Source organism: Gigantopelta aegis, chromosome 3 (assembly GCF_016097555.1).
Source record: "Gigantopelta aegis isolate Gae_Host chromosome 3, Gae_host_genome, whole genome shotgun sequence".
In the NCBI taxonomy this organism is placed as follows: Eukaryota; Metazoa; Mollusca; class Gastropoda; order Neomphalida; family Peltospiridae; genus Gigantopelta; species Gigantopelta aegis.
Window position 1 is genome coordinate 75999098 of NC_054701.1, and position 23623 is coordinate 76022720.

The 23623-nt window shown below is 38.8% G+C and overlaps 2 long non-coding RNA genes across 2 annotated transcripts in view; one reads left to right on the top strand and one right to left on the bottom strand.

Moving 5' to 3' along the window:
- Window positions 1–1097: 1097 nt before the first annotated feature.
- Window positions 1098–23623, top strand: part of LOC121392644 — a 31309-nt gene continuing 8783 nt past the window's right edge. Inside the window, exon 1 of the long non-coding RNA XR_005960526.1 lies at window positions 1098–1189. This is a non-coding gene — a long non-coding RNA (uncharacterized LOC121392644). The remainder of the gene's footprint in view (window positions 1190–23623) is intronic.
- Window positions 16531–23623, bottom strand: part of LOC121392655 — a 35208-nt gene continuing 28115 nt past the window's right edge. The window contains exon 3 of the long non-coding RNA XR_005960527.1: window positions 16531–16691. This is a non-coding gene — a long non-coding RNA (uncharacterized LOC121392655). The remainder of the gene's footprint in view (window positions 16692–23623) is intronic.

Sequence of the window (23623 nt, forward strand, 5' to 3'; positions counted from 1 at the left end):
CTCTTCCAACGGGTTTGAACGATCTTTAAACACCCTAAGGGCCCTAGAATGATCTCGTAGACGCCGGCGTCGTCTGATATCAGCCATTTCAGATGATGTACTGTGGGATAGATTGTTTGAGACTTTAGGTTAAAGTCTGGTGGGTTACCAGACTTTAAATTTAAAGTTTACACTTTAGTTAAAGTCTGAAGTCTAGACTTTAAAAGTTTTATAAGCACCACTTTCTTGATTTAAAATCTAGACTTTAAAAGTTTTATAAGCACGGGGCCTGGTATGTGGAATTTGTGTCATTGTAATGGGTTTTTTGCGATTTGTGTCTGGACAAACTTTGGAGGAAATCTAACGGCAATTAAAGGTAGGAGAGTAATTTTTCGTAGTTCTTAACAATTTGGTTCGGACAATAAGTTTTTCTTAAGTTTTTGACTTAAATAAGTCATTTTCAAAAAATTAAGTTGAAAGTTAAGTCAAAACTTAAGTTCTTTGATAAATAGGGACCCAGTGAGACTAGACAATCGCCCATTATATCAAGATGCTCTCAATGACCAATTAATTAATTATCTATCCTAAATTTAATAAACAAGAAAGTGTAATTATTGAGTTGGATCCCAAAACTTTACGTTAAAATAATTTAAATTGAATAACCTATTAATTTAGAAAGATCGCAAAGGGAGCTAAAGACAATCGTCCATTTACCTCTCAATGCTATCCAAAATGTAAGAACACATATTCAATAAAACGTGATCACTATAACTTAAGCTCGATTACTGTCAAAATTTGGATCCAACTGTTTATAACTGACGTAACAGTTCTATTTATACCCCAACATTGACGTCACTGGTCTTTTTGAATCTCTAGTATGACGTCAAATATAATCTCAAGAAAAACACAATAAGGTTTTACAATAAACAACGGATACACAAATCAACAAATATCTGACCATGTATTCCTAATATCAATATTAATTATTATTCATAACATTAATTAATTCAATAACATCGTTTTCGCAGGTTAAGCGATAACGCCACGGTTCCGGTCTATTAACCAACAGTGCTTTACAGCAAACCGGAAATAGTTTGTTTCGTGCATTTCCACTCGCAAAGCAGACGACATTATCGAGAAATACTTTTTTTAATGAAATAACTCCAGTATTAATATTCAGTTAAAGGGACATACCCGAGATTGCTGCATTGTAAGATGTTTCCGACTAATAAAATATTTCTACGATTAAACTTACATATTAAATATATTTTCTTGTTTAGAATATCACTATCTGTAGGCCTATATTCAATGTGTTTCTTATCGTCTTAATATTTGTAAGAAGCCCAAACTCGATTTTGTCTTCTAATAATTTCGTACGTACGAAAAAACATATTTTAGGAAATAAAATGAAATTTACGCTAGTACAAATATTAGAACGATCAGAAATACGTTTAATGAATGAATGAATAAATGAATGAATGTTTGTTTAACGACACCCCAGCACAAAAATACATATCGGCTATTGAGTGTCACAAATGGTAAGTATATGAACATATTATTTATATATAGTTATGTAAAACCACAGTGTAAGGAGCTGTGGCGGGAAAGTATAATACAATATATAAAATCGAGTTAAGTATATCTTAGAATTTTGTATAGAAGTCAGTGTTTTAAAAACTTTACAATCAACATTGGGTGGAATTTAAACGATTCCAAAACATTTCTGTTGCCAAATATATCATTTCTCGTCTGCTTGAGATGATCACACTCCACCAAAATGTGCCGCACAGTCAGTGTACTGACAGTGTCCACACTGAGGAGGGTCCTTCTTTAAAATAAATGAATGCGTCAAATATGTATGGCCAATACGGGCACGGCATAAGAGTACTTCATCCTTCCTGCACCGCCTGTAAGATGACTGCCACTCTCCCAGGACTACCTTGACAGAATGAAGCTTATTCGCAACCGCACCGTCCCAATCACCTTGCCAAGTCGAAAAGATATATTGGTTAATATGAAATTTAAAATCACTGTAGGGGATACCAACATGGACACCGGGCAAGTTCAAAGCAGACTTGGCAGTAACATCTGCCTTTTCGTTACCCTTAATGCCAACATGGCTGGGTACCCAGCAAAATATAACATCTTTATTGGCAATTGATAAAAAGACACACTTCCGTATCACCATCCCCCCAACTAAGGGGTGCTCCAATTTCATGTACTGTAGAGCATGGAGACACGAAAGTGAGTCTGTAAAAATAATATACTTGGATGCACATGAATCCTTAATCTGTTCCAGAGCTTTAATGATTGCCCAAATTTCAGCAGTAAAGATTGATGCTGAATCGGGCAATCTAATGGAAATTATTGCGTCTGATGAGCACAAGCCACAGAATTCCCATCCCGTGATCCGTCTGTGGATTTCCATCAAATGTTGTTTATAAATAACTGCATCTGTGCGATCCTTTTTTAGATGCACAAGATCGAATACAATTTTTTGGTGGTTTTATACACCAAGGTGGCAAAATAAAATATGAAGGCGTTTCCAAAATGTCTGTTAAATCAATGTTGGAAACTGCTTAATGCGAAGACCAAATGTTCGAATCGCATTCGGTTTCGCATCAAATAACTTCATATATTTATTATCAAACACCGCATTGTGTGCAGGATGTTTTGGCATTGATTTAATCTTTGTAGCATACTGCAGAGAAAGCTTTGCACGTCTAGCACCCAAACTAGGTTCGTGTGCATCGACGTACAAGCTCTCCACAGGAGATGTTTTGAAAGGATCAAGACAAAGCCTAAGTCCCTGGTTGTGTATAGGATCTAGCATTTGCAAGTAAGATTTACGTGCTGACCCATACACAATGCACCCATAATCAAGTTTAGACCGAACTAAAGATCTATAAAGTCGGAGCATAACCTTTCGATCTGCTCCCCATTCAGTCTTGCCAATAACCTTTAAGATATTGAGGGCCTTTAAGCCCTTCTTTTTCACATACTGTAAATGAGGAACAAAAGATAGCCTCCTGTCAAAAATAACCCCCAGAAATTTGGTCTCCTCCACAACTGGAACCGGAGTTTTGTCCAGAAACAGCTGTGGATCTAAATGGTGACCTCTTTTCCGGCAGATATGCATACAGACTGTTTTTGACTTTGAGAATCGAAATCCATTGTCAGTTGCCCATTGTTGAAGTTTATTCAAACAAAGCTGCAACTGACGTTCAATGATACTCATACTGGACGACCTGTAGCAAATCTGAAAATCGTCGACATATAACGAGCTATCAACGCCAGGTTTTAAACACTGGGTGATGCTGTTAATTTTCACGGAAAATAAAGTTACTGACAGGATGCTACCTTGAGGCACACCCATCTCTTGGGAGTGAGAATCGGATAACGTAGATCCCACTCGTACCTTGAAAGACCTATTCTGTAAGAAATTTGAGATAAAAGTCAGGCATACGGCCTCTTAAGCCCATTCCGTGCAGGTCTTTCAAAATCCCATACTTCCACGTGGTATCATAAGCTTTCTCGAGGTAAAGAAAGACCGATACCAAATGCTGGTTATGGATAAAAGCACCTCTACAAAACTTTTCAAATCTAACAAGATGATCAACCGTGCTACGTCTAGTCCTGAACCCACATTGCATGTTAGTAAGCAATTTGTGGGATTCAAGATACAAGACAAGTCTACGGTTGATCATTCTTTCCATGGTTTTACAAATGCAACTTGTCAAAGCAATAGGGCGATAACTGGTAGGATCTGTTGGATCCTTACCAGGCTTAGGAATAGGAATGACAATGGCTTTTCTCCAATCAGAAGGAAAGTCACCCGAAATCCAGATTTTGTTAAAGATATTTAATAGAACCATTAAGGATGATTCAGGTAAGTTTTTTAAGAGTTGATAATGTATTTCATCTGGTCCTACCGAAGTATCATGGGCTCTACGTAGAGCGTCCTGCAACTCCAAGGAGAAGTGCCTGTTGTATACTTCAGCATTTTTAGATGAAAAGTTAATAGGTTGCTTTTCAGCTTTATTTCTGACAGATGTAAAAGCATCTGTACTGCAAGAAGAAGAAGAGTTATGGGAGAAATTGTCTGCCAATGCATTGGCAATGAATGTCACGATGAGACGTCACATCTGTGTCATTGACAGACAAATGGCGAACTGTATTATTGGATTCTTTTCCCTTGATTTTACGTATCCTATTCCAGACAGATTTCACAGATGTTTGAGAAGTCAACTTGGAGACATAATTTCTCCAAGATGATTTCTTACTCTGTCTGACAGATAGCTTTACGAGCCTTTGCCCGAGCAATGCGACAGCTATTCAGGTTATCCCCGGTAGGCTCGCGTTTGAACCTCTCGAGGGTCCCGTTTTGCTCCTTGATTGCATCTTTGCAAGTGTCATTGAACCATGGTTTATTGAAACGCTTCGGTACTGCCGAAGTCTTAGGAATAGTTTCCTCTGCAATATCTTTCAAGATGGAGGTGAACAAAGACATGGGATCATCGGCACCGGCCATGGCAGTTTGATGCAGTAGAGTGCTGCATAGCCCGAGTACTCTGACTGTAAGAGAGCTAGACGGACATTTGGACATAAACACGCTCTCATTACAGTCGGAGACCAACCTATGTCTTTTTTTGGCAATTCCTGACTACCAAACGGTAGGCAACGAGTCCCGCTCTAATACCACAACAATCCTATGTTTGACGTCAAATACCTTTACATCAATCATTTTCGAGTTAAGTGATACAAAAAAATACACATATTAATGACTAATACACTTACTACAGAAAGAAACCCGACAGCACCCACATTGAGCTACGCTTCGTGACACTCCGTCGCAACAATTGCAAAGCTCGGCGATCTATTTCGAGACGTAGACCACGTGATCGCGCACTGGGCGATTCCGCCTTGTGCAGCAGTTACAGGGGCCGTCTCATATCAAGCGAAGTTACAACATGGAAGAGTTGGCTAATGCCGTTTTGGATGAATTTGGATTTCATTACGTCATTGAGCCAAAACAATTACACATTATTGATTCCATTTTGAATTTGAAGGATACATTTGGGGTGTTATCGACAGGATACGGCAAAAGTATGTGCTACGTACTGCCTCCTCTTATGAGACGACCCCTGTAACTGCTGCACAAGGCGGAATCGCCCAGTCTCGAAATAGATCGCCGAGCTTTGTAATTGTTGCGACGGAGTGTCACGAAGCGTAGCTGAATGTGGGTGCTGTCGGGTTTCTTTCTGTAGTATGTGTATTAGTGATTAATATGTGGATTTTTTTGTATCACTTAACTCGAAAATGATTGATGTAAAGGTATTTGACGTCAAACAGGATTGTTGTGGTATTAGAGCGGGACTCGTTGCCTACCGTTTGGTAGTCAGGAATTGCCAAAAAAAGACATAGGTTGGTCTCCGACTGTAACGAGAGCGTGCTTATGTCCAAATGTCCGTCTAGCTCTCTTACAGTCAGAGTACTCGGGCTAAGTGCTGCACAGATGCCGCCATTCATCCCAATTTGCCTCCGTCAACCTCCATCTCTGAGCTCTTTCAAGTGATGGAGGTCCATCATTCTCCAAAATAATTGGAAAGTGGTCACTGCCACAAGGGTCAGGACACACTTTCCAGGAGAAATCAAGACAAAGTGATGGACTACAAAGGGTTAAATCGATGGATGTGAAAGAACCACTTGCAGGATTATCATTAAATAATATTGTCAATTTTTGAGAATTAAGTCTTCTAATTGTTTACCTCTATTATTTATGTCATCGCATCCCCACAAAGTATGGTGAGCATTAAAATCTCCCATGATAACAAAGGGAGTAGGGAGTTGATCAAGAAGATCTTGAAAGTCTCTTGGGTAAAAATTATAATTGTTTCGAGGGGGTAAATAAACTGAACAGAGAGTAATAGTTTTATGAGCTGTGACCTTTACAGCCACAGCTTGCAAATTTGTCTTTAATGTAACTTTACTCTGGGGAATGTTTTCATTTACAATAATGGAAACGCCCCCAGACTTTCTATTTTCAGTTTCTTGACATTTATGGTAGAGATTAAATTCTCTGATGTTAATACTGTCAGTATCCTTCAGGAAAGTTTCCTGAAGACACACTGGAAAAGGATTATAGTTTTGAATTAGAAGACTAATTCATGAAAATTGGGCCTAAGCCCACGACAGTTCCACTGGATAACTTTATTTTTCATCGGGAGGAAGTATGGGTTTTATCTTTGGCTTTGCTGGTGGTCTTTGTGATCGGCAATGATCTGGAGATGAAATCTCCATATCATCATCATCACCGATATTAGCCGAAGTATCATACATATTGCTGATCGGGACCGAACGTAGTTCGATCTTTTTCAGCCTACCAGACAGTACTTCTGTAGCCTTCTTTGGAGATTTCTTTGTGCCATTGCCTGTCTTAGGGAGACTAGTGCTCGACCTATTTGGTGAATTTTTAAAATCCAATGACACTTGTGTCTCAGTTTCCTTTTTCTGGGGTGTAATGTTTTGTTTTTTTGCTGCTTTTTGCGCCTTCTCAATATCAGACAGTTTCTTGTATTTGGCTTCATCGCAATGCCAGGTGAGGTCTGTATTAACTGCAACACTTTTAGTGGCGACTTTGGCAGCAGCTGCATATGACTTGTCACCGACTGTAGGTGTTGCTGTCTCCACCAACCTCCTGGCATCCGTGAAGGACAGTTTATTGTGTACCTTTACCTGTTGAACTCTTTTTTCCAGTTTCCACCGCGGACACTCTCGCGAGTAACAGACCACAATGAGCACATGTAAGTTTTCCACGACATGTTTTCTTACCATGGCCAAACCTCTAGCATTTGAAGCAACGCAAGAGGTTTGGAATAAAGGGTTCAACAGGAATATTAAGGTAACCGGCTTTGACAGATTGAGGAAGGGTAGGGACGTTAAAGGTGAGGATACAAGTATTCGTCGGTAACAAGTCATTCTTTCGACGAACCTTTATCCTCCTCACCACAGTAACACACTGAGATCTTAAATTTTGACACATTTCGTCTTCACTGACAGAGTTACCTTAATCGGCACGTTATAAAAAAACTCGACTTCAGGAGGCAAGTTGAATGCTTGTCGGTTGAACATTCAACCAACAGCCCATTTTTGATTTTTTTTTAACGGATTTTGGCTCACCAGCCAAGCCAATAATTGCCTTTTGAATGGCAAACGGGGATAATTTGTTCAAGGCCCCATCATCAGTAGAACTGATGGCAAGGAACCTTGGCCAATTTTGTGAAGAAATCACTTTGAATTTCTTCACAGTATACTTTGATTTCATGGACTCCTCGTCCGAAGACAAGAAGTCCGAAACTTCGGTGTGGACCCTTTTCAGGGTCCCATCAGAATTTGGTATTTGAATTTTCGGTTTCTCCATATTTAAAGGATGAAAGGTTCATCAACCATGCCCCCCACCCACCACCGAGTCCAACAAGGGAACATGGTGCTGCGGATAACCAGCAGACAGCCATGCCAGGGATACATGGTTGATATACTTGGGCAATAAACAAACAATAAATCACCCAATTGACCCTAGCCACCGCTTCAAGAGCAACATATACAAACGGTAAAGCAAACAATCTTTGTTCTTGACTGTATAAACAAAACAAGAGGTTGTCTGCTCTAGAGCATGGCGTGACCAGCCGATTGATCAGGTCGGGCCATTCCTGACCTCCCGTCTACATGAACTCCGGGCCAAAGTGGTGTATTGTCAATGGCAATATACTCAGTTGCAGACATTAACCATAACTCAACCACCAGGATCCCATCATCCACTTCACGGGTCGCACCTCACGGCAAACAAGGCGCCTCATACGAGGCGTTGTGCATTTATTGGCCATTCTATAAAAGAATGTTCACCCCTGCACCACGGTGAGGTTAATGCACACGTAGGGGAAAACACGTTTTAAAGGATATTCCCGAGTTTGCTGCATTGTAAGATGTTTCAGACTAATAAAATATTTCTGCGATTAAACTTACATATCAAATATATTTTCTTGTTTACAATATCAGTGTCTGTATATTCATTGTTTCTGGTCGTCTTAAATTTTGTAAGAAGCCCAAACTGGATTTTGTCTTCAAATAATTTCGTACGTACGAAAAAAAAAATAGTTTTTAGGAAATAAAATGAAATTTAATCAAGTACAAATATTAGAACGATCAGAAACACGTTTAATATACAGCCACTAATATTTTATGCAAAAAAAATTAATTATTTGATATGTAATTACAGTCGTCCAAAAGTCTCTGTTAGTCGATAACATCTTAAAAATTGCAGCAAACTCAGGAATGTCCCTTTAATATACAGCCACTGATATGTTGTGCAGGAAAATATATTTGAGATGTAAATTATAATACAATCGTTAAAAAGTCTCTGTTAGTCGATAACATCTTAACAATTGCAGCAAACTCAGGAATGTCCCTTTAAGTATTTATTGAACTATAATGACATACCATTTAATCTCGGACATTGGTCCGTCCATCTACACGTTAATTACTTCAAATCATGAAAGAAGGGTAAACGTCAAGTTTAGACGTAGCTGACCACGGTGAAACATTGAAATTTAATTTTAAAGGATCATGCTCTTTGAAACAATTAATTTCACAACACCCTCCATACATTTATTTCTGGAATAGCCCTTTAGCAAAACATAAAACACCCATCAGACATAATATCCATGCCACCACTATACCTCCAAGTATCTTAAAGCCGCACACCCTAGTTCCATCCAGCGACAATAAATTATAATTTGGTTAATCTACAAACCTGTAACACACTTAGATCACGGTTTTATCAAATGGAGTGAAAAAGCAGGTTTTATATCGATAAATACCATGGGAATCCCCATGTCCCAGTTGCTTGAAACCATTTTGAAAGTTAGTATTCTGATGTCACCGGTAGATGTCGCTCGAAGCACAACAATGCCTGCGTCACGACAAATTTCACAGAGTGCGCACAGACTTGGGGTGCGTTCTTTTCACCTCTCCTGGACATGTTCCAACTGTTCTGTCCTGGTTGTATCCCCTATATTGTAAGACTTAGCAAAATTATTGGTTTTAAGGGTTTGTAACGTTTTGTATTGAGACACTTTATTGTTACTGAAAATGTTCACGAACTGTGAAGAAAAATCTCACAAATGAACAACAACAAATCGGATGTTGATTGCGTGAACGGTGCACGAGAAAACAAACCGAACCAAAATGATAACGGTCACGTGGTATGCCAACGTCTGTGACATTGAAATGGAAATATCCCGTCTAAAAATAGATTAGACCTTGTCTGCTCAACGGTTTTTTCTCAAACGTGCGTCCGTTTTTAAGAAATACGAAAAATACATTTTGTGGTATTACAAAAACCAGGATTACAAAAAAACACTTCACGTGAATGGAAATGTATTGTCACGGGGATCCTATAATACCCGTAACTGAATAAAACACGATTATCCAAATATTTCTCCTAACTGTATATCTATTAGATCTCTCCGTAACGGGCAGTTATACCCGCGTGGCTCGTCTCTAGGTATGATCAGAGATAAGATCTTATATAAAGTATATGTAATATAGCACGTTTAGTTCACTAGAAAACACAACAAAACACCATACACTTTGGAATCTGTATTAATACTACGCTGACAAATATACTGCCGCAGTAGTTAATTAACAACAACAAATAATAACCCAGAACTGATCACTTAATTAGTTAATCTCTAGGTGTCTAATTTACACAATATTCTAATCACTTCACCGTGACACAACACCCACACGTGTGATAATTGAGAAACGCTTCCAGGGGAACTTAATTAATAACTGGTTAATTTTTAATTAACCTGTAACTACTCGTTCAGTAACCTTATAATACAGAATTAATACTGGTACATATCACCATATCACCATATCACCATAAAGACAATAACCTACAGTTTACCTAGGTCCTCTAGGATGACTGGCTAAGCTTTAATAATATTAGAACAATGAATCCTACAGTTTACTTCGTCAGATTACCGGAAACACCGTTTAAATAATATTGGTATAATACAGTATTAAAATATTTAAAGTCACATCAATCACATCAAGGTTATACAACAGAGCAGAAATAATATTTACCAGTCCGGACGGACTATCGTTCCCTGGGAGCCTTCCTTTTGTTTCTGCCTGATATTTCTAAAACCCTACCTATTTATTAAAAAACCGAATATCGCCTGGGGGAACATCGCGGTCCTCCCCCTATCAAGTGATATTTCCCACCGCGACCAAGACGGCATATCTTTATTAGAAGCCTAGACTGGTCGTCGCCTAGTTCGCCAGCAATACCCCGGTCGTACCGAACTAGCGGAGGTATTACGTAATTACTGGCCACATGGCCTCCGCCACTGGTCTGGGTGTGTAGTAGGGGGTACGGTCGCGCGAAGGTATTACGTAACAGTGCCCACCTAGTCTAAGTGCATATTGGGACTGAACACGGCCCTTCGAAACAAATAACAGCAGGTTCCATCACACACACCCACCTCAAAAAGGATATTTCCTCTACTCTAGGAATAGGGAAATATACTACATTAAAACAAAATGTGCGTTAACCGACGCATCCCGGCATTTATAACACATAGTAATACGGTGACTACCAGTAATCACACGGAGTCTCCGAGTCCCTGGTATACAATAAAATAAAAACAAAACAGAAATCAAGAATGTCAACACATTATCATAACGTTCAACTTCGGGACAGGGCATCATCGATTACATTGGAAGTGCCCTTGATGTGTTCAATGGTAATTGGGAATTCCTGCAGAAGAAGTCTCCATCTCAAACTCTCTGGTTGGGTTGGAGGTTCTCATTAGGATGGTCCAATCCGTCTTCGTCTTCTTGGAACATCACAGCTCCAGCTCCCCCGTCACTGGCATCCACAGCTAGCTTGAAAGGCATTCGGTTGCTTGGTGCTGCCATCACGGGAGACGAGGAGCGCATCTGCTTGAGACGGTTGAATGACTTCTCGCATTCATCTGACCACTGGAACTTCGTTTCCTTGTTTTTCAGTGTCGCACGTTTTCCAGGTTTTCTGCGATAGGCATGCTGTCGAATCGGTGTATCTTTGGGTTCCAAGCGCACATCCTGGCTTAAGGTATTGGTAACCGTTGGAAGGTCCTGACAAATGGAAACATTGTCTTGTATCAACGTAGTCAACTTTGCTCGCTGGGGGCTCAAGTCTGCTAGAATCTTGCTGTTGGTTAATTTGATCTCTGCAGCCTTGACGTCATCAGAGGAAATTGAGTGACTCTCAATTTGGACCGGTAACACTGGAACTATCGGCAGTCTGTCAAAATAACCTTTTAGCAAATTAATACTACTTTTCCTAACCCTATCAGGAGTGTTTATCACATACCCTGTCTCATTAACCCGTTTGTGCACAACATAGGGCCCGAAATACCTGTTCTGCAATGAACCCCGATTAATGGGAAGGTACAGCAGCACCTTATCCCCTGGTTTAAATTCCCGACTCCTAGTCTTCCTATCAAACACTGATTTTATTTTGATTTGAGCATGGCTCAGATGCTTCCTAGCTACTTCGGTCGCCTGCCACAACCTATCACTAACTCTCCCTACATAAATCAGCAGGTTTTCGGCATTATCCTTGTCTAACCAACTATCTTTTACCAATGTGAGAGGGCCTCGGGCTGAATGCCCATAGACCAACTCAAATGGGGTGAATCCTAAGGATTCTTGCTTAGCATCCCGTGCTGCGAACAACACGAAAGGAATTGACTGGTCCCAGTCGAAACAATGGCAGCGAACCATACATTTCATGCTCTGCTGGAAACGTTCTATTGCGCCCTGGCTCTCGGGGTGGAATGCAGCAGAACGAATCTGTCGTATATCTAACATAGACAGTACTTCTTCGTTTAACTTGCTCATAAAGTTCGTACCCCGGTCTCTTTGAATTTCACCTGGTAAACCCGTATACGTGAAGTACTTAAGCAGCGCACTAGCTACAACAGACGCAGTAACCTTCCTTAAGGGAATCGCCTCTGGAAAACGCGTAGTTAAGCACATAATTGTTAACAAGAATTGGTTGCCTGAACGCGTTTTCGGTAATGGCCCCACGACATCTATCAACACTTTTGAAAAGGCTTCCCCCAACTATGGGAACCTTCTGCAGGGGATAGGGAGGAATTAGCTGATTTGGTTTGCCCAGAACCTGACACACATGACTTGACATACAATGCTTACTGACATCTGCAAACATTCCCTTCCAATAAAACTCTGAGGCAAGTTTACTATGAGTTTTATTCCGCCCTAAGTGGCCAGCAAACACTTCCTCATGTGCTAACAATAACAATGACGGACGGTACTTAGAGGGCACCACAATTCTACATGTTGTCACACATTCCTCACTATCAGGCACAACCTTCTCCACACTCTTATTCATTACTACTCCCTTGTCCATATAATAACCTGACATCTGATCCTCCATCTCACCCTCAGTTAACAATGTAGTGCGAGCTGCCAGCAAACTTGGATCAGCCCCCTGCTCTAGGATTAACTCTTGTCTATTACAAGGTAAGTCCCCTCTATCAAACACAACTGGTTCATTTCCCCTCTGCGGGAGATCAACAGGTTCCACCACATTTAATTCCTCAGTTGACTTATCTACCATTTTACTGATAACCTCATCCACTCCAATTTCATGGCTCACACACGTATCAGACAAATCACAAATATCCTCCTGGTCTCGTGTTACCCTTCTGGCCATAGCCCTAGTCATTACACACGAAGGATATCTAGTCTCATCAACCTCACACTCTTCTATGGGTAAAGGGCTGTCTTCAATTAACAATTGGTCACATTGCGGCTGACAACATTGACTAGTCAAATCATTACCTGACAAAACTCCTATGTTTTCAACAGGGAAGTCCTTCACAACACCCATAATGACTGGTCCCGTCACAAACTTCGAACACAAGAAAACGTTATGTAACCGGAGAACCATATTTTCTCCAGTAACTGAGGTTAAAGCCAAACTACGTCCTGTATCTGAATTCTCTATACCGGCTAAACACTCTGACGTTATGAGCGACTGATTACACGCTGTATCTCGATAGATTGATATTGCGTTAGAACTCAATTCTTGTTTCACATCACAAACCATACCAGTGGACAAATACGGGTATACTTTCTCTGCCATGGGACTAATCATTAACTCTCTCGCTAACGGAGCAGACCCCACTAAACCGACCACTTGCGCATTATCGCGTTTCCTTTTAAAACAGTCCCCGATAAGATGGTTATCCTTTTTACAGTAACTGCAATGTGGACGAAAGGTTCGTGCATTGGCTGATAATGCAGGCTTATCCTTACTTTGCCCACCAGGTGCATTCCTTGCCTGACTAGCTGACCAACTAGATGACTCTCCCCGATAGTTACTTTCCCGGGAAAAACCTGGCTGAAATTTCTTCTTATCACCCTGTTGTAAAGAGCTACCCTGTACTGCCTGAGCTTTGTGTATTAACACGTAATCATCTGCCACTATGGCTGCCTCCTCTATCTTTGTGACATCACGACCCTCTAAATGAATACGTAAGCTAACTGGTAATCCATTTTTAATGTCCTGTAAGATCAACATCTCACGTAACTCGGTATATGACTCTACCTGGTGAGAAACCACCCATTTATCAAACATCCCTGCCTTCTTAGCCACAAACTCACTATAAGACTGACCGTGCGTTTTTCTCAACTCGCTATACCGTAACCGATAATCCTCAGGTCGTAATTCATAAACCCTCAACACTGCTGCCTTAACTAGGTCGTACTGACTTGCTCGCTCATCACTCGTTGAATTATAAGCTACGCTAGCCTTCCCCTTAAACTTAGACACGGCTAACAATGTCCACTTAGACTGCGGCCAAGTTAGCTGCCCGTTCAAAAAGTTGGAAGAACATATCTACCTCCTGGTCGTCAAATACAGGCACTGATCTATAAGCCTCCGACATGTTAAACCCATTTCCTGCCTCACGTCTAACTTCTTCAGTATTCAACTATAACTGATGTTCCACTTTTAATTTTTCTAACTGGAATTCTCTATCCCTTTCTTCTCTTTCTCTCTCTCTATCCCTCTCTTCTCTTTATCTATCTCTTCCTTCTCTCTATCCCTCTCTTCTCTTTCTCTCTCTCTATCTAATGCACGTTCTTCTCTTTCGTACTCAAGCTTTTTAAAAGCTAATTGTTGTTCCACACTTAACTCATTTATCTCTATCTCTGGAACAATCTCACTGTCTTCCATAACAGGCCTATCACCAAAAACTTCCTGCATAATAATTGTCCTTATATCTCCTAAGGTTTTAGCTGATGTTAAATCAATTTCTCGCTCACCGGCGATTTCAACTAATTCGAGCTTACGTGCTCGCTTAATCTCCACTACACTGAGCGTAGGCCTATCCAGCAAATTCTTATCCATGTTTAGATATGACGCACTTATTATTAATTTTTTCTAGTGAACAACGTTGCTACATCTAGTTAATTTGTAAAAATAATTTATAAAGCCCCCATTTACAAACAATATTTTTTTAAATATGCATGTCCCGTTTCAGATCCCGTGACGAGCGCCCCAATTTTCACTGCTGTCACGGGGATCCTATAATACCCGTAACTGAATAAAACACGATTATCCAAATATTTCTCCTAACTGTATATCTATTAGATCTCTCTGTAACGGGCAGTTACCCGCGTGGCTCGTCTCTAGGTATGATCAGAGATAAGATCTTATATAAAGTATATGTAATATAGCACGTTTAGTTCACTAGAAAACACAACAAAACACAATACACTTTGGAATCTGTATTAATACTACGCTGACAAATTTACTGCCGCAGTAGTTAATTAATAATAACAACCCAGAACTGATCACTTAATTAGTTCATCTCTAGGTGTCTAGTTTACACAATATTCTAATCACTTCACCGTGACACAACATCCACACGTGTGATAATTGAGAAACGCTTCCAGGGGAACTTAATTAATAAAGGAATTACAACTCTATTCCTAACTGGTTAATTTTTAATTAACCTGTAACTACTCATTCAGTAACCTTGTAATAGAGAATTAATACTGGTACATATCACCATAAAGACAATAACCTACAGTTTACCTAGGTCCTGTAGGATGATTGGCTAAAATTTAATAATATTAGAACAATGAATCCTACAGTTTACTTCGTCAGATTACCGGAAACACCGTCTAAATAATATTGGTATAATACAGTATTAAAATATTTAAAGTCACATCAATCACATCAAGGTTATACAACAGAGCAGAAATAATATTTACCAGTCCGGACGGACTAACGTTCCCTGGGAGCCTTCCTTTTGTTTCTGCCTGATATCTCTAAAACCCTAGCTATTTATTATAAAACCCGAATATCGCCTGGGGCACATCGCGGTCCTCCCCTTATCAAGTGATATTTCCCACCGCGACCAAGACGGCATATCTTTCTTAGAAGCCTAGACTGGTCGTCGCCTAGTTCGCCAGCAATATCCCGATCGTACCGAACTAGCGGAGGTATTACATAACTACTGGCCACATGGCCTCTGCACTTCGTCTGGGTGTGTATTAGGCACAGCTCGACCACCGTCGCGCAGAGGTATTACGTAACAAAGTGCCCACCTGGGCTTAAGTGCATATTGGGACTGCACACGGCCCTCTAAAACAATTAATATCACCACAGGCGAAGAGAAATTAAGAGCATGTTCCGTCACATGGAAAGTGCAATTTTATTTGTGAAAAAAATGGGTTTAATAGCGAAAAACAACGGCGTAACGGTGTGTCCCTTTAAGCAGTAAATGTATCTAAAATTTGGCAAGCAATACCCCTACTAGCTTTAGCCTGAACATGTTTGTTTTGTACAAGACATATTATATGGTTTAAATAATATATATTTAGAAATTTATTCAACATTCCACCTATAGGGAACATTTTTATTTAAAATTTGTTGAAATAATAATTTAATTTTTTTTTTTTTTAAATTGTTGAAATAATAAATTCATTAAATGTTTGTATATCTTTACAGATCATTCCTTTCATCCCAATATCGTTAATACCTGTAGGTTAAAAAACTGGGCAGCATTTCCACTAGCTGAAAAGCTTTATATACATTTTTCTAAGTCCACTGTTTTATGCTTTACTTAAAACAATAAATCCTCAATTAATGTTGCATACATCAACAATAATAGAGGTAGAAATCTACATAGGGATTTTGATACAATTCAAACTGCAAAATACTAAAAAAAAATATAGTTTTTAAATAAAGGTCCTGACCCTATAGCTTATCTCTAAAATAAAATTCAAATTGGTACCTCTTTACAGACTTTGAAAATATTTTTTCTTAAGATTGTGCTAAACACCAATGGATTTTGACAAAGTTCAAATCTTTCGTGTGAACCAAAAAGTAAAAATAGCAAATGACTTACAATAATATACATGTTTATTTAGAACAATATATACCGAAAAACCCTTTTCTAAAATTAGCCCATTGAAGATCCCTTGCAAATCAAATTCCCTGACAAAACTGTCCTTCTTGTAGTTTCAACCACCAGGCTGGTTTGGAGTGTTCCTTAAGACGTCACCTATTTCAGTCAGTATATCATTGTCCATGAATGCTGACTTTGAGGATGTCTTTACTGCTTCTGCAAAAGAAAGACTGATGATTATATACAAGAATAATGTACAATAAACTTTGAATCTTAAAAACAAATAAACACAAGGGTAATTAATATAATACAAATCACATTTTTACACTCATACATAGATAGTTGAAAGTTTTTGTTTTGTTTAACGACACCACTCAAACACATCGATTTATTAAAGGGACATTCCCGAGTTTGCTGCAATTTTAAAGATTTTCACGATTGTAATTACATATCAAATATATTTTTCTGTATAACATATTAGTGGCTGTATATTAAGCGTGTTTCTGATCGTTCTAATATTTGTACTAGGTTAAATTTCATTTTATTTCCTAAAATATGTTTTTTTCGTACGTACGAAATTATTTGAAGACAGACTCCAGTTTGGGCCTCTTACAAATATTAAGACGACCAGAAACACATTGAATATACAGATATTGATATTCTAAACAAGAAAATATATTTATTATGTAAGTTTAATCGTAGAAATATTTTATTAGTCGGAAACATCTTACAATGCAGCAAACTCAGGAATGTCCCTTTAATAATCGGCTATTGGTTGTGAAACATTTGGACACTGTGACATGTAGTCAGAGGAAACCCACTACATTTTTCCATTAGTAGCAATGGATCTTTCATATGCACTTTCCCATAGATGGGACAGTACATACCACGACCTTTAGTATACCAGTTGTGGGGCACTGGTTGGGACGAACAAAAAAAGCACAATCAGAGAATTGGGTCCACCAAACTTCGACCGAAGCATCTCAAAGCGAGCGCTCTACCAACTGAGCTAGATCCCGCCCCTCATACACAAATAGATACATACATACATACATACATATATACAATAAATCAAATAATCAACTGACAGCAAACGTGGAGCATGGTCCTGTCAAGTAGTTCAATACCGAAAAGGGAAATACTACGGTTTCACCATTGATCTCATTATCATCATCTCTATGTTTGTGACAAGTCATATCATATGTAAATAGACCGGTTCATGGTATTTCATGATACTTGTAGTATGTTCTGTTCGTGTTGAGAAAGACGCTGTACGAGTGGTTCCAATTCTCCGATGTCAACAGAGAGAAGTTGTCTACGGTGAATTCTACATGAAATGGACTAAAAGTAACCATGAATAATTGCCCGGTATCCATGTCGGTGTCTCCCCTACAGTGATTTTAAATTTCATATTAACCAATATATCTTTTCGACTTGGCAAGTCGATTGGGACGGTGCCGTTGCGAACAAGGTTCATTCTGTCAAGGCAGTCCTGGGAGAGTGGCAGTCATCCTACAGGCGATGCAGGAAGGATGTAGTAGTTTTGTGCCGTGCCCGCATCGGCCATACACATCTGACGCATTCATTTATTTTAAAGAAGGACCCTCCTCCTCAGTGTGAACATTGTCAGTGTACACCGACTGTGCGCCACATTTCGGTGGAGTGTGATCATCTCAGGCCGACGAGAAATGATATATTTGGCAATAGAAATGTTTTGGAATCTTTTAAATTCCACCCAGAATTAATTGTAAAGGTATTAAAACACTTTGACTTGTATACAAAGTTTTAAAATATATTTACCTTGATTTTATGTATTGTATTATACTTTTCACCCACAGCTCCTTACACTGTGGTTTTACATAAATATATATACATACTATTTTTATATACTTACCATTTGTGACACCCAATGGCCTATGTATATTTTTGTGCTGGGGTGTCGTTAAACATTCATTCATTCAAAAATAAAGTGACAGTGACATAACAAATAGACTGAACGTAGCCGCGAATAAACCTAAAAATACAGTTCAGTCACGTACTAAATACACTGGAAGTAGCCATGAATAAACTTAAAGGGATATTCCTGAGTTTGCTGCAATATTTAAGATGTTATCGACTAACAGAGACTTTTGGACGACTGTAATTACATATCAAATATATTTTTTGGCATAAAATATTAGTGGCTGTATATTAAACGTGTTTCTGATCGTTCTAATATTTGTACTAGATTAAATTTCATTTTATTTCTAAAACACTATTTTTTCGTACCTACGAAATTATTTGAAGACAAAATCCAGTTTGGGCTTCTTACAAAATTTAAGACGACTAGAAACACAATGAATATACAGACACTGATATTCTAAACAAAAAAATATATTTAAAGGGACATTCCTGAGTTTGCTGCAACTTTTAATATGTTGTCGACTAACAGAGTCTTTTTAACGATTTTAATTATATATCAAATATATTTTTCTGTATAAAATATTAGTGGCTATATATTAAACGTGTTTCTGATCGTTATAATATTTGTACTAGGTTAAATTTCCTTTTATTTCCTAAAATATTGTTTTTTCGTACGTACGAAATTATTTGAAGACAAAATCCAGTTTGGGCTCCTTAGAAATATTAAGACGACCAGAAACACATTGAATATACAGGCACCGATATTCTAAGTAAGAAAATATATTTAATATGTAAGTTTAATCGTAGAAATATTTTATTAGTCGGAAACATCTTACAGGAATGTCCCTTTAATATGTAAGTTTAATCGTAGAAATATTTTACTAGTCTGAAACATCTTACAATGCAGCAAACTCGGGAATGTCCCTTTAAAATTACAGTGAAAGTGACGTATCAAATTAAACAGGAAGTAACGGTGAATAAATAAATAAATGCAGTGACAGTGAGGTATCAAATACACTGAACGTAGTTAAGGATAAACTCAAAAATATAGTAACAGTGATATATCAAATACACTGAAAGTAGCAATGAATAGACCGAATTACAGTAATTTAACAAATGTACACGCACACACAAGAGAGATAGATAGATAGATGGCCCACCCACACAAACACTCTTATCCAAGAAAATAAATCGCAGATTCCTCGAAAGTACAGTCCATTAGTGGCATCAGAGAATTAAAACTTCCAAATGTAACTGAACAGAATTTATAAATAGTACTAACATAGCTCCCTGGTTCACAGAACAACACAGATTCCTGTTTGGACATAACAGAAATTTATCTTAGTACGGTACGATTATGATCAGTATACCACAGTTCAAGAACATAAAACCATCAAGCCAGAAACAGATATGCACTACATACTTGTAACAATGGAAATTAGGCTTGCAGTCGCATGGGAACGCTAGCTACTTGCTCCAAAAGGCTGTCAACCGAAGTATGCCTGCCTGCTAGTGGATGCTTTCTTTATCATCTCGATGAATGAAGTGGCTGTATGTCCCATTTGCTTGCCCAGAGCAATATCCACGAATAATGTGTATTTGTACACTAGAATGTTTTTATCACGAGTGTCCGAATGCTGAGGGGATTCTGTTCCAGGTAGGGCTAGGAAATTGTATTTATCCAGCAGGTCTCGCCTGTCATCAGTAATGCCGTAGGGGCGACTCTGTTCAAAATACATAGCTGCAAACTCCCAGTGTAACTGGGCTCATTACCTTCCATTCCCTGGGAGGCCATTCCGATTAGAGTTCACCCTGCCTTACTGTAAGTTGGTCACATTCTGCCCAGTTTGCCGATATGCTGGGATTAGTGACATGCACCCGTTCTCTAGAATTCCCTTTGTTGACTTACAAAACTTATGTTGATGGTATGCTGCTTCTTTCCAGGTGTATTAACGTCTGATGCTACATGTACCTTCATCCGTTTTGGAGCCGGAGGGGTATTTTGAGGTGTTATTGACAGAGTTGTTGTCTGTGGTGTTAATGAGGAGTCATTGATATGGATCTCCAAGAAGTCGTCACTGGAATCCGTTTGATCGTTCACTTCATCAAAAGTCGAGGAGCAGATCCACCTTTGGATGGATGCTACGAGTTTTTCTGAGATTCCCAATAAAGAGGAAAAGAGGGTTTTTTTCTCAAGTTCATCCAGGAGGACACCTGGCCTTGTTGGTAGAGCTCCAGTCATAGATTGCATGGTAGCCATTCTTCATGTTAAACTACTCGTAACCCGCGGTTGCGTTATTGCCTCCTTTGCGAGTTTCACTTTGTACACAAGTCGGTTCGTTAGTACAGGACTTGACTATTACAGCTATTCCGCCTTTATTAAATGATATGTCCACCAGAGCCAAATCCTGGTTCTTCTAGACTGTATGGACGAGTTTAACTTCTGAGTATATATTCCTCCTGTTTGAAGTGAAACCTGATTGCAATGCACCAAAGTGCATACTCTGTATTTCTTTTGAATATGAAAAAGTATAATTTTCAGTAAAGTCAATATGGATCACCGCCTCGTTAGAGGTCAAATTATCTAGTTGCTTTTTAAGCTGGCGATATTGGTGGCATATGCTGAAAACATGACGGCTGTGACGGAACATGCTCTTAATTTTGTTTTCGCATGTGGCGATATTAATTGTGTTAGAGGGCCGTGTGCAGTTTCATTGCACTTAGCCCGGGTGGGCAACTTGTTACGTAATACTTCTGCGCGACGGTCCTCGAGCTGTACTTTCTAATACACACCCAGCCAGGTGCGGAGGCCATGTCGCGAGTAGTTACGTAAGACCTCCGCGAGTGCGGTTTTTACAACCGTGATTTGGCGACGATGGCGACAGCCAGTCTGACGATCAGAGGAAAATATACCGACTCTGTGAGAGGTGGAATATCAGATGATAGGTGAGGTACCGCGTTGTACCCCCAGGCAATATTCGCTGTCTCTGAGAGTTTTGAATAAATAGCTAGGGTTTAGAGATATCTAGGAGAACCATAGGAAGGTATCCCGGGGGAACGTTGTCCGTCCGGACTTTGGTAAATATATTATTTCTGCTCTGTTGTATAACCTTGATGTGATTGATGTGACTTTTAAATATTTTAATACTGTATTATACCAATATTCTTTAGACAGTGTCTTCGGTCATCTGACGAAGTAAATCGTAGACTTTTTGTTCTATGTATACGAGTATTTGGTAATATAAAGCTTAGCCAGTCATCCTAGAAGACCTAGGTAAACTGTAGGTTATTGTCTTTATTGTGATAGGTACCAGTATTAATTCTGTGTTAAAGGTTACTGAACGAGTAGTAGGGTTAATTAAAAATTAACCAGTTAGGAATAGTGTTGTAATTCCTTTATTAATTAAGTTCCCCTGGCAGCGTTTCTCAATTTATCACACGTTACTGACGAGTAGTAGGGTTAATTAAAAATTAACCAGTTAGGAATAGTGTTGTAATTCCTTTATTAATTGAGTTCCCCTGGAAGCGTTTCTCCATTATCACACGTGTGTGTGTGTTAGCGTTTCTTAATTATCACACGTGTGGGTGTTGTGTCACGGTGAAGTGATTAGCATATTGTGTAAACTAGACACCTAGAGATTAACTAATTAAGTGATCAGTTCTGGGTTGTTATTATTGTTGTTATTAATTAACTACTGCGGCAGTACATTTGTCAGCGTAGGTTAATACAGATTCCAAAGTGTATTGTGTTTTTGTTGTGTTTTCTAGTGAACTAAACGTGCTATAATAATATATACTTTATATAAGATCGTATCTCTGATCATACCTAGATGAGCCACATTAGGGTATAACCGCCCGTTACAGCGAGATCTAATAGATATACAGTTAGGAGAGATATTGGACATCGTGTTTTATTCAGTTACGGGTATTATAGAATCCCCGTGACAACGGCATAGCTTTTGGTTCAGTTCTAGGTCCTGCAGTGGCTGGGTAATGGTACCTTGCAACTCCTCCTTGACCGTTATATGAACGTGGATTGCTTCTTTGTTTCCATGACTGTCAACCGTGTTGTATTCACATAATTTAGATTTCCATTCAAACCATTTCACATGTGCACCAGCTTCAAATGGAGTGGTTGGAATCCTCTTTGATTTGCAAGTTCCGCACCTACGTAGCATGCACTCTTTGTTGCGTATGTCGCAAGTTATACTTTCAATCAATCGTTCAGTGTTTGGACTGCTTAAGACACCCATCTGATATAACTTACTGCACTTGAAAAATGCACTATCATGCAGCTTGCAAATGCATGTGTCACGATCCTTGGTTGTTAGTAACAAAACGCAGAATGGCCTACTTTTGAAGAACTTAGAGTATTAAGCCTTAAGATCGGGAAACTCACTGCAGAACTTTCCCGAATCATCTTGTGCATCTAAAGAAAGATCGCACAGATGCAGTTATTTATAAACAACATTTCATGAAAATCCAAGAGAGGTACAGTGATTACATTCCTGTTTACACAGACCAATCACGGGATGGGAATTGTGTGGCTTCTGCTAGTTTTTCCACCAGACGCAATAATTTCCATGAGATTGTCCGATTCAGCATCAATCTTTACTGCTGAAATTTGGGTAATCATTAAAGCCCTGGAACAGATTAAGAATTCATGTGCATCGAAATATTTATTTTTACAGACTCACTTTCGTGTCTCCAAGCTCTACAGTACATGAAATTGGAGCATCCCTTAGTTGGGATGGTGATACGAAAGTGTGTCTTTTTTATCAATTGCCAATAACGATGTTATATTTTGTTGGGTACCCAGCCATGTTGGCATTAAAGGGACATTCCTGAGTTTGCTCCATTGTAAGATGTTTCCTTCTAATAAAATATTTCTACGAGTAAACTTACATATTAAATATATTTTCTTGTTTAAAATATCATTGTCTGTATATGTAATGTGTTTCTGGTCGTCTTAATATTTGTAAGAAGCCCAAACTGGATTTTGTCTTCAAATAATTTCGTACGAAAAAATATATTTTAGAAATATTTAACCTAGTACAAATATTAGAACGCTCAGGAACACGTTTAATATACAGCCACTAATATATTGTGCAGAAAAATATATTTGATATGTAATTACAATCGTTAAAAAGTCTGTTAGTCGATAACATCTTAAAAATTGCAGCTAACTCAGGAATGTCCCTTCAAGAACATAAAAAAAAAAAAAAAATTCTGGCTAAAACACTGCC